This window comes from Oncorhynchus mykiss, chromosome 20 (assembly GCF_057628025.1).
Source record: "Oncorhynchus mykiss isolate SJ-2025 chromosome 20, ASM5762802v1, whole genome shotgun sequence".
Lineage (NCBI taxonomy): Eukaryota > Metazoa > Chordata > Actinopteri > Salmoniformes > Salmonidae > Oncorhynchus > Oncorhynchus mykiss.
Genome location: NC_143041.1, coordinates 5068644 through 5081739, shown reverse-complemented (window position 1 = coordinate 5081739; position 13096 = coordinate 5068644). Strand labels below are relative to the sequence as shown.

The 13096-nt window shown below is 40.5% G+C and overlaps 1 long non-coding RNA gene across 1 annotated transcript; it reads left to right on the top strand.

Annotated features, from left to right (window-relative positions):
• Positions 1-664: 664 nt before the first annotated feature.
• LOC149973630 (uncharacterized) lies at positions 665-1151 on the top strand. The gene is made up of 2 exons (XR_016489284.1): positions 665-895; positions 1019-1151. It is a non-coding gene; the product is annotated as an uncharacterized LOC149973630 (long non-coding RNA).
• The last annotated feature ends 11945 nt before the right edge of the window (positions 1152-13096 follow it).

The window sequence follows — 13096 nt, the reverse complement described above, 5'->3', positions numbered from 1 at the left end:
TCAGGAGAATCTCCTCTTTGTAAGTCTGGGCAGAGAACTTGTTTGTCATCGAAATAGTCAGAAGTTTATATTTTTTCCCTACTTTTTCATTACGCAGACATAAGCACAGTTGACACCATCGAGGTGCCTAAGTTTACAAGTTATTTTTTTCTCGTCTCGTCCAACAAACAGATTGTAGTCGTAAAATAAAAAGGGATACATTTTTCATGGAATTCTAAGCAATAATAATAATAATAATAACTCCAGTCAAAACAGGCTCTGCGAATGTTCAATTCCATTACTTTGCTATGGGCTCACGCTAGTGTTCCAGTTCAGCCAACGTTCTGAAAGCCATTTTTCAGCCTTGGGGGTCATTTTGACTTGTTCTATTGTCCAGCCTATAGATAGCCAGAGTGAATTTATGAAAACACCCGAATGTCCATTGAGAAAGCAAAAACAACTATACCATTTAGGGCAAATCTGGTCTGTGATAGGAGGGGGGATTTTCACACTTAGCTCAGCTATTAGACTATTCTTTAGTAAAGGTTGAATAGTCTATTGTTCAGCTATTAACCCCCTTCCCAAACTTACAACAATTGTTGTTTTGAAAAGTCATTACTTTATTACATTGAATAGGTCGTTAGGGCAAATCCGGTCTGTGTTAGGGGGGGGGGGGGGGGGGGGGGGTCACACCTTGCCCGGCTATTAGACTATTCTTTAGTATCTCTTTCCTTTCCTTCTTACACGTTTGTATGAAGGTGTGGTTATTCACAGGCAAATTGTTATATGCTATGGAGGTAAATTTGTCTTTTTGAGCAAAACTTTTTTATTCTCAATCAAAATGAATTGTTCTGAAAGCTACTTTTTTCAGATACAAAGGAAGTCAAAGCGGACATCTACGAAGATGGCATCTCAGGTAAGCAGCACTGGGCTGTAATGACATATCTTAAAAATGACATCTGCTGCTTTAGATTGAACGATCATATCTCAGTTATTTTTTTCATATCTAGAAAAAATAAGATGTTTTCTTTACTTTCAGAAAGTGAGTTGATCAAGGGGTCGAAAATGTAGATATTGCCAGATGTTCACTGTTCGAGGACCAGGCCGTGGAAGATTTATTGCTGGCAAAAGTGTCCATAACCAGTGGTAATTAAACTGTTCTGTGATCTTTTTCTCCGTCTCTGCCTGTCTTGTTGTACATGGAACCTCTCTCATGCATTATTTAAAAAACCCTTAAGATGTCAGCTGCTAATTTTCAGATTTACACCCACATAAACACAGCCATTTTCACTGGACTATCTGTTGCTATCTGTTGCTGCCATGTCTGGATTTCCCTGGGGCTAGCCTTTCAATAACCAAGTGCTGAGACATACAGTGGGGCAAAAAAGTATTTAGTCAGCCACCAATTGTGCAAGTTCTCCCACTTAAAAAGATGAGAGAGGCCAGTAATTTTCATCATAGGTACACTTCAACTATGACAGACAAAATGAGAAAAAAAATCCAGAAAATCACATTGTAGGATTTTTAATGAATTAATGGAGTTTGATGTGACTGAAAAATAATGTCGCAAAGAGATTCATACCTGAACCACACCTTTATTTGCCAAGGAAGAGTAGATGATCAGTGAATATATTCAATGTACAGGCTACAATATGGGGATCTCATGCGTGGTAATAACTACAAAACATGTATATAGGACTTGCGTCCTTAGCACAATAAAATGATTATATTCTACTCAATCCATAGGCTTCATTAATGCCACTCAGTCTTGAAGTTTGTTGATGCAACAACTTTGATAGCTGAGGTTCATAGATAGGTTTGAATATTCGTACAGAACCTAACGTTTTAGTGTCCATTCACAGATCGGCTACATACTGTAGCTAGCTACACATCCATAGGCATACAGTTATTTTTATCCTCCACTACACAATAAGCAAGTAAATAGTTAGCTAGCTATGTTACTTCAGCTGCATTGCAAGGCAAGCTTACACAATTGCACATTCAATTTGCTGTAAATGCTTTAGCTAGCTAGATTCTTTACATCCACTGTTTCACAAGACGACAGCCTGGTTTACTGGTTTTCTCAGTAGTCCCTAAAACATTAAACACAAATGACAAATTCATTCTCCTAACACTAGCTAGCTGGCTAATGTTAGCTAGTCAGATAATTTACCAAAATCGCTATTTAGCAAGTGAACTTTGACAGAAAAATATGCACAAACGTTTGTCTCAACATATTCCTCTCAATTGTAAATGTTTTGCTTGACTTGTTAAGACGTAATGTTTTGTCAGCCATCGTTGTTGAAGAACTCCAACAGGCACGGGTGGCTCGCATCAAAATTCGTCATTGGAACAACTCAATATGATTGGTCATATAAAAACCTTGAGACCCAAATGCATAATAAGTGCTCCTTCTACCCCTTGTGTTGGTCTGGAGCAATGAAGCCATGATGCTGGGTACCTCTAAGTCCCGCTGTGTAAGCTCACAACTGTTAAAGGAGGGACCACTGTACACTACCGTTCACAAGTTTGGGGTCATCTAGAGAAGTCCTTGTTTTCCATGAAAACATGCATGAAATGATTTGCAAAATGAATAGGAAATATAGTCAAGATGATGACAAGGTTGTAAGTAATGATATTTTCATTTAAATAATAATAGTGTCCTTCAAACTTTGCTTTCATCAAAGAATCAATTTGCAGCAATTACAGCCTTGCAGACCTTTGGCATTCTAGTTGTCAATTTGTTGAGGTAATCTGAAGAGATTTCACCCCATGCTTCCTGAAGCACCTCCCACGGTCAAGCTGCTCCCACAACAGCTCAATAGGGTTGAGATCTGGTGACTGTGGTGGCCACTCCATTATAGACAGAATACCAGCTGACTGCTAAATAGTTATTGCATAAATAGTTATTGTATAGTTTGGAGCTGTGCTTTGGGTCATTGTCCTGTTGTTGGAGGAAATTGGCTCCAATTAAACACCATCCACATGGTATGGCATGGCTTTGCAAAATGGAGTGATAGCCTTCCTTCTTCATGATCCCTTTTACCCTGTACACATCTCCCACTTTACCACCACCAAAGCACCCCCAGACCATCACATTGCCTCCACCATGCTTGACATATGCCGTAAAGAACTCCTCCAGCATCTTTTAATTTTTTCTGCGTCTAACGAATGTTCTTCTTTGTGATCCAAATACCTCAAACTTAGATTCATCTGTCCATAACACTTTTTTCCAATCTTCCTCTGTCCAGTGTTTTGCACATCTTAATATTTTATTTTTATTGGCCAGTCTGAGATATGGCTTTTTCTTTGCAACTCTGCCTAGAAGGCCAGCATCCCGGAGTCGCCTCTTCACTGTTGACGTTGAGACTGGTGTTTTGCAAGTAATATTTAATGAAGCTCCCAGTTGAGGACTTGTGGTGTCTGTTTCTCAAACTAGACACTAATGTACTTGCTCGCTTGCTCAGTTGTGCACCGGGGCCTCCCAATCCTCTTTCTATTGTGGTTAGGGCCAGTTTGCTCTGTTCTGTGAAGGGAGTAGTACACAGCATTGTACGAGATCTTCAGTTTCTTGGCAATTTCTCGCATGGAATAGCCTTCATTTCTCAGAACAAGAATAGACTGACAAGTTTCAGAAGAAAGGCTTTGTTTCTGGCCAATTTAAGCCTGTAATCAAACCCACAAATACTGATGCTCCAGATACTAAACTAGTCTAAATAAGGCCAGTTTTAAATCAGAACAACAGTTTTCAGCTGTGCTAACATACTTACAAAAGGGTTTTCTAATGATCAATTAGCCTTTTAAAATGATAAACTTGGATTAGCTAACACAACGTGCCATTGGAACACAGGAGTGATGGTTGCTGATAATGGGCCTCTGTACTTCTATGTAAATATTCCATTAAAAAATCTGCCGTTTCCAGCTACAATAGTTATTTACAACATTAACAATGTCTACACTGTATGTCTGATCAATTCAAAGTTATTTTAATGGACAAAAAATATGCTTTTCATTCAAAAACAAGGCCTTTTCTAAGTGACCCCAAACTTTTGAACGGAAGAGTACATATTGTATGCTACAGTACAAATGACAACAGTATATACAGAAATAGGCACTTACATTGATGTTGCAAAGTTATTATTTGTAAGGAAAACAACAACGAAGGCAATGCAGGTGCAAGCCAGAAAATGTGCCAAGGGGAAAAAGTTTGTGCAAGCCTGTACAAATGTCTGCATACTTGATCTGCGAAAACACTGGGGAAGTGCTTGGGCTCTCTTCAAAGAGGTAAGTTTGTCCGAAACAGTGAAGTGGGCTACTTCTATGTGAATTAATAAGGAGGCAGAACACAACTCAATTCAAACTGTTAGAAAATGATTTGAAAGTTGATACATAGACAACTAGCAGGCAGCATGTCTTGGTTTGAAGGCAGTGTGGGTTCATATCAAATCAAATTTTATTGGTCACTTACTCATGGTTAGCAGGTGTTATTGCGAGTGTAGCGAAATGCTTTTGCTTCTAGTGCTTCTAGATCCTCACTGAATTTCTGGAGAGAGTTTGCTGCACTGAAAGTAAAGGGGCTGAATAATTTTGCACGCCCAATTTTTCAGTTTTTGATTTGTTAAAATATTTTGAAATATCCAATAAATGTCGTTCCACTTCATGATTGTGTCCCACTTGTTGTTGATTCTTCACAATTAAATACAGTTTTATATCTTTATGTTTGAAGCCTGAAATGTGGCAAAAGGTCACAAAGTTCAAGGGGGCCGAATACTTTCGCAAGGCACTGTATGTGGATGAGAATGACAGAGCGACATAGACAAGATGCAATAGATGGTATACAATACAGAATATACATATGAGATGAATGATGCAAGACATGTAAACATTTCTTGTTATGGCTGCAATCCTGCTAACGGGATCAATATGACATCTACCAGTGAAAATAGAGGGCGCCAAATTCAAACCACAGAAATCTCATAATTACAATTCCCAAAATATACATGTGTTTTACAGTATATCATTTTAAAGTTAATCTTGTTGATAATCCAACCAAAGTGTCCGATTTCAAATATGTTTTTCAGCAAAAGCACTACAAACGATTATGTTAGGTCTACACCAAACCACAATAAGCACAGCCATTTTCCAGCTAAATATAAAATTCACAAAAAACTGAAATAAAGAGAATTAATCACTAACCTTGAATTATCTCCATCAGATGATACTCATAGGACTTCATGTTACACAATACATGCATGTTTTGTTTGATAAAGTTAATATCTATATAAAAAAATCTGAGTTTACATTGGCTTATTAGATTCACTAGTTCCAAAAACATCAAGTGATTTTGCACAGCCACATCGTTTCAACATAAATACTCATCGTAAATGTAGATGATAATACAAGTTCTACACATGTATTTCTAGATATACCTCTCCTTAATGCAACCGCTGTCAGATTTCAAAAAAACTTTACGGAAAAAGCAACCCATGCAATAATCTGAGACGGCGCTCAGAAATATAATAAAATTAGAAAAATACATGATAAATGTTTTCTTACCTTTGATGAACTTCATCAGAATGCAGTCCTAGGAATCCCAGGTCCACAATAAATGCTTGATTTGTTCGAAAATGTCCATTATTTATGTCCAATTAGCTACCTTGGTTAGCGCGTTTGTTAAACAATTCCAAAGGCACATAAGCGCGTCCACTATAACGTGACGAAACGTCCAAAAGTTCCGTAATAGCCAGTAGAAACATGTCAAATGATGTACTGAATCAATCTTTAGAATGTTGTTTACATATATCTTGAATAATGTTCCAACCAGAGAATTAGAATGACTTCAGATGACCAGTGGAACGCAGGTCCTTCCCCTGTGAACGCGCTTGGTGAAAGCATGGTCAACTTGTGGCAGTCGTGACTATTTCCTGTCTCATTCGACCCCCCTTCACATTAGAGTCATCAAACAAAGTTCTATTGACTGTTGACATCTAGCGGAAGGCGTAGGAAGTGAAAACTCATCCATATCTCGCTGTAATTTCAATTAGAGCTTGGTTGAAAATCTGTCACCCCCAGAAAAAATACAAACAGGAAGTGGAATTTCTCAGGTTTTTGCCTGCAATATGAGTTCTGTTATACTCACAGACATAATTCAAACAGTTTTAGAAACTTCAGAGTGTTTTATATCAAATACTAATAATAATATGCATATATTAGCAACTGAGACTGAGGAGCTGGCCGTTTACAATCGGCACCTTTTCATCCAAGCTACTCAATACTGCCCCTGCAGCCATAAAAGTTCAAGTGGAATTACTGAAGTGTCTAGTGATCCATTTATTAAAGTGGCCAATAATTTCAAGTCTGTATGTAGGCAGCAGCCTCTCTATGTTGGTGATGGCTGTTTAACAGTCTGATGGCCTTGAGATAGAAGCTGTTTTTCAGTCTCTCTGTCCCAGCTTTGATACGGGCTGAACAAGCAGTGGTTCGTGTGGTTGTTGTCCTTGATGATCTTTTTGGCCTTCCTGTCATATCGGGTGTTGTAGTTGTCCTGGAGGGCAGGTAGTTTGCCCCCGGTGATGCATTGTGCAGACTCCACCACCCTCTGTGCAGTTCCTTTACTAGGAGGTGATACAGCCAGATAGGATGCTCTCAATTGTGCATCTTTAAAAGTTTGAGGGTTTTAGGTGAAAAGCCACATTTCTTCAGACTCCTGGCGCCATTTTCACCACACTGTCTGTGTGGGTGGACCATTTCAGTTTGTCTGTGATGAGTACGCCGAGGAACTTAAAACTTTCCACCTTCTCTACTACTGTCCCGTCGATGTGGATAGGGTGGGGTGCTCCCTCTGCTGTTTCCTGAAGTCCACGATCATTTCCTTTGTTTTGTTGATGTTGAATGAGAGGTTGTTTTCCTCACACCACACTCCAAATGCCCTCACCTCCTCCCTGTAGGCTGTCTCGTCATTGTTGGTAATTAAGCCCACTACTGTTGTGTCATCTGCAAACTTGATGATTGAGTTGGAGGTGTGCCTGGCCACGCAGTCATGGGTGAACAGGGAATAGAGCAGGTGGCTGAGCATGCACCCTTCTAGGGCCCCTGTGGTGAGGATCAGAAAAGTGGACGTCTTGTTTCCTACTGTGACCACCTGGGGGTGGCCCGTCACGAAGTCCAGGACACAATTGAACAGGGCGGGGTTGAAACCCAGGGCCTCAAGCTTAATGATGAGCTTGGAGGGTACTATGAGGTTGAATGCTAAGCTATATTCAATAAACAGCATTCTTACATAGGTATTCCTCCTGTCCAGATGGGATAGGGCAGTGTGCTGTGTGATGACAGAAGTGAGTGTAGCCAATATAATTAGAGGTTTACTCTATTAATCTAAGGCAAATATACTTAATTAAAGGTTTTTGCTTTCATCTGTGTCTGATGTTAGCTAGTAACTGGCTATGGAATAAATGCAGAAGAATGGTGGCTCAAAAGGCAAATGCAGTTGTCATGTCATTACATCAAGAGACATGCCAAACTGTATTTTTTTTTTTGTGTCAAATCGTAGTGTCGTCGAATGAGAGTAGGTAGGGGACATATAGCCTGTAAAATGGCAGAACGGAGGAAAGTTTAAGGAGCTTTGAGTGAATATGGATTAGAGGAGGACACAAAACTGTTGGAAGAGCTACAGGAGGAAATTGAATGTGCCTAGATTCAGTATTAATTCAATTCTGGTGGTGACTGCCGAAAAGGAGCTGTATATAGAGAAGCAGTGTGGTGAGGAAGGTTAGTGTTAAGTGCAAGAAGAGGGATTGTGCTCCAGTAGCTCAGAGATGGAACCTGAAGAGAGTGAGAATGAAGTACCTGCGATGACGACCGCTGAGATTGAGCTTCGTCTCGAAGAGGACAAAGATGATTCTGGCCCAGTGGGAGTGAGATTTGTGGAAAGAATGGATCCTTGTATTCTGGCTAATCCACATGTGGTGTCAGGTTGGGTGGAGAAGAGGTTGGGACTGTTTAGTTGTTGAAAGTAACTTGAAGTGGACTTGTGATGATTTATTGTGTTTCTTTGGTCCCAAGGGAGTGGGCGCTCTCTAACACGCGACTAGGGACAAGAACTGTGACTTGCTTTGCTCTTTGAAGTAGGGTGCCATTGAAAGGAGTGATAATAGGGGTGGGATTAAGTGTTGAGGAAGATCATCTTAAATGGAATAATCCTGGTGCCTGTGACGCCCACCATTTGGTGCGACTTTTTCAAAATTTTGAAATGTTACAGCCTTATTCTAAAATTGATTAAAATATATATTTTGATATGAATCAACACCCAATACCCCATAATGACAAGGTGAAAACAGGTGTTTAGAAGTGTTTGTACATTTTTGTTTAAAAAATACAGAAATACCTTATTTATTTAAGTATTCAGACCCTTTGCTATGAGACTCTAAATTAAACTCAGGTGCATCCTGTTTCCATTGATCATTCTTGAGATGTTTCTACAACATGATTTGGAAAGGCACACAAACTGTCTTTCTAAGGTCCCACATTTGACAGTGCATGTCTGAGCGAAAACTAAGCCATGAGGTCAATGGAATTGTCCGTAGAGCTCCGAGACAGGATTGTGTCGAGGCACAGATCTGGGGAAGGGTACCAAAAAATGACTGCAGCACTGACGGTCCCCAAGAACACCGTGGCCTCAGTCATTCATAAACGGAAGAAGTTTGGAACCACCAAGACTCTTCGAAGAGCTAGCTGCCCGGCTTTGGTCAGGGAGGTGAACCAGATGGTCACTCTGACAGAGCTCCAGAGTTCCTATGTGGAAATAGGGGAAGGACAACCATCTCTGCAGCACTCCACCAATCAGGCCTTTATGGTTTTGGCCAGACAGAAGCCTCTCCTCAGTAAAAGGCACATGACAGTCCGCTTGGAGTTTTCCAAAAGGAACCTAAAGACTCTCAGACCATGAGAAACTAGATTCTCTGGTCTGATGAACCAAGATTGTACTCTTTGGCCTGAATGCCAATTGTCATGTCTGGAGGAAACATGGAACCATCCCTACGGTGAAGCTTGGTGGTGGCAGCAGCATCATGCTGTGGTGATGTTGTTCAGCAGCAGGGATTGGGAGACAAGCCAGGGTCGAGGCAAAGATGAACGGAGCAAAGTACAGAGAGATCCTTAATGAAAACCTGCTCCAGAGCACTCAGGACCTCAGGCTGTGGTGAAGGTTCACCTTTCAACAGGACAAAGACCCTAAGCACACAGCCAAGACAACACAGGAGTGGCTTCGGGACAAGTCTCTGAATGTCCTTGAAAAGCCCAGCCAGAGCCCGGACTTGAACCCAGTCGAACACCTCTGGAGAGACCTGAAAGTAGCTGTGCAGCGATGCTCCCCATCCAACCTGAAATAGCTTGAGAGGATCTGCAGAAAAGAATGGGAGAAACTCCCCAAATACAGGTGTGCCAAGATTGATGACTCAAGATGACTTAAGGCTGCAATTGCTGTAAAAGGTGCTTTAACAAAGTATTGAGTAAAGGGTCTGAATACTATTTCATTCATTTTAGAAGAAGGCTGTAACGCAACAAAATGTGGAAAAAGTCAAGTGGTCTGAATATTTTCTGAATGCACTGTATGAACACTGTCTGGCACTCAATATGTATATTTAATTAAGTGTACCCAGATCTCACCCTGTAAAGTTTCAACTTGTCCAAGGTGAACTAGCTAACTTGCTTCATCAACATTGGATGTTGCATACAATTTCAATGTTTTTTGAGTTGCTTTGTGTCAGCAAATTTGCATGAGATAATCTCACTTGCTCACTGTGTCCACTTTGCTTGACAGAAGCATTTTCAAAGAACCACCAGTCATGGTGCTCTCCCCGCCCACTCAGCCTACTAGCTACCATCACAGTCAGTCTTTTCAGACTTCCTGGTAGTTTGACATAAGATACAAATATTTCAAGCAATTTTTATCAGGACAAAATATTATGGCTGAAAATACTATTTTACATGGAAATCAGACTGTTCGGGACCTTTAAATTAGCTCATGTTTGGGTAATTCCAACAACCCAACACGTTGGGTTATTCATGCAACCCAACTGGCTGGGTCAAAATAAAACAGTGTGTTTTGTCCAATATTTACCAAAGAACCCACATTGGATTGTTTGTAACCCAGACTTTAGAGTGTATCTTAGTATCAGACATAACGAATGTATTGAAGAGGGTTGATTTCCTTGGACAGATTTGGCTGCTATGAATCACAGAAAATGGACTTGACAAATAGAGAGAGACACAGCAGGATCCACTCCCAAAGAGACACCTCCAAATGCAGACACATTTATTGTTCTGTGGCGTCTTTCTGCTGCAGCTGCGCCGCCGTGTGTGAGGAATACTGATGTGTCAGAAGCTAGTGTTCCACTCGAACAGCCACTATGTCTGTTGCCTTTGAAGCAGTGGAGGTTCCTCAAAGGAACTTACTAAATGCAGCTAATTTAGCCTACTCAACAACCTGATGCAAACAGAGAGGAAATGCTTTTTATGTTACCTAGCTGGCTAAGGCTATCCAACATGTCAACTCTTCCAAGCCAAGGGAAGCTTTTGGTTTAATTAATTTATTCCCACTGGGTGTAACTACTAAACTGCTTGCTGTACACTGTACCGTGTGATTTTACACATTGATTGGATTGTGGGTTTACTAACATGTTAATTCTATACTGAACAAAAATATAAACACAACATGTAAAGTGTTGGTCTCATATTTCATGAGCTGAAATAAAAGATCCCAGAAATGTTTCATATGCACAAAAAGCTCATGTCTTTCCAATTTTGTGCACAAATTTGTTTACATCTCTGTTAGTGAGCATTACTCTTCTGTCAAGATATTCCATCGACCTGACAGGTGTGGCATATCAAGCAGCTAATTAAACAGCATGATCATTACAGTTACACCTTGTGCTGGGAACAATAAAAGGCCACTCTAAAATGTGCAATTTTGTTACATAACACAATGCCACAGATGTTTCAAGTTTTAAAGGAGTGTGCAATTGGCATGCAGCCTACAGGAATGTCCACTAGAGCTGTTGCCAGATAATTGTATGTTAATTTCTCTACCATAAGCCGCCACTAATGTTGTTTTAGAGAATTTGGCGGTACACGCCAACTGGCCTCGCAACCACACACCACGTGTAACCACACCAGCACAGGACCTCCACATCCAGCTTCTTCAGCTGTGGGATCGTCTGAGACAAGCTACCCGGACAGATGGAGTATTTGTCTGGAATAAAGCCCTTTTGTGGGGCAAAACACATACTGATTGACTGGGCCTGGCCCCCTAGTGGGTGGTGCTGGCCCCCAAGTGGGTGGGCTTATGCCCTCCCATGCCCACCCATGGCTGTGCCCCTGCCCAATCTTGTGGAATCCATAGATTAGGGCCTAATGAATAATTTCAATTGACTGATTTCCTTATATGAACTGTAACATTTTTGAACTTGTTACATTGTTGCGTTTGTATTTTTGTTCAGTACAGTTTGTTAACTATAATATTAACACGGTGACAATGACGTAGGCTGTGTAGCTGTTAGCGGTTATGGTATGAAGATTTGGCTTGGAGAGGTTATTGCGCCCGGTCACATACAGATGTTGTGTTGTGCGCTGAAGTCCACAAGCAAGGGAAAAGGTGAGAGGAGGAGAGCACTAGGATGAGAGGAGGAATTATACAATGAGCAAAGTGATGATGCTGTGTATGTGACTGCTATGAAAGTGAACTGTGTGTGTGGGTGATCAAGAGTGTATTCATTCAGTTGATTCTGTTGCAAAATGTTTCTTAAACAGAAGCAAACAGAATGAAACGGGGAGGGATCCACCTGAATTTGCCCATTATAAACTCTTGTTTTACTGTTTGGACTAATGACCCAGATCAGTCTGTTCAACTATGTTTTAAACATTCATTTGTAGGCTAGGTTGTAGCAACCTCATGATGGTTATAGTGTTCATTTGAGTATCATGTTGTTGCCTATACCTATCGATGTTACATTGTGCTGGGTAAATGGAATATGAATGACAGTCATCCAATATGCTGTAGTAGAAATAAGGCCATGCTCATTAAAAAAAATTGTCCTCCCTAATCTTAAACGGCCCTGATCGCCACAACTTTGAAGTGAGGCTTGTCGAGAGAGCCAGTGACAGAGTGACGTATCCAGTCTGGCAGTGTATCATCAACCCTCAAATAACCCCCTACTCGGCATGAATGAGGAGTAGGGATAAGGTATGCTTCAGTGAGCGGCTCGGCAGGAGACAAGGCCAAAAATAAATAATAAATTCAAATTTTCACTTCTCACATTTCCCCTGTATCCCAGATAATGTCAAAAGAAATAGCAGAAGGCGGCAAACCCATCAAAGATTGAAGAAAACGGTTGGTTTTCCAAACAAGCCGGTGAAAGGGAAACATTATGAGACGTCACTGGAGAATTTGGAAATAAATATTGCATTTTGATACAGATCATGTTAAGTGCATATCCCGAATCCATAACTGTGAACAGTGGTTTAACTGAAACTGTCATTCACTTTAATGTCCACATTGTGAGTTCAGCAAACCATAGCCACAAATAAAGCAGTCGAAGAAAGCTTCAATGTCCTTGCTGTTTCCCCCCAAACAATTGCTCGGCCTCATTTGATATCTGCTGACATAGTCTCTCCACTTCCAGAGTAAGGCCTGACAGCCATCAGTAGTGTTTTGAGACTCATCTCGCTAAAGTGCCTCCTTACAGAAATCCAAGGGCTCGTTCATTTCTCAAGTAAGTTCAAAAATGCACAAGGACTACCTCAGAGACAACAGAGTGTACAGTATGTGTCATTGAGTTTATATAAAAATTGCAGTCTGACTGTCTTTCTGTGTTAGTTAATTTCCTTTTCTGGGAACAGGTCTGGTGAAACTATGGCATGTCATTCAGCGAAAGAGCTCAAAGTATAGTACAGTCGTGGCCAAAAGTTTTTAGAATGACACAAATATGAATTTCCACAAAGTCTGCTGCCTCAGTGTCTTTAAATATTTTTGTCAGATGTTACTTTGGAATACTGAAGTGTAATTACAAGCATTTCTTGTGTCGAAGGCTTTTATTGACAATTACATTAAGTTTTTATTTTA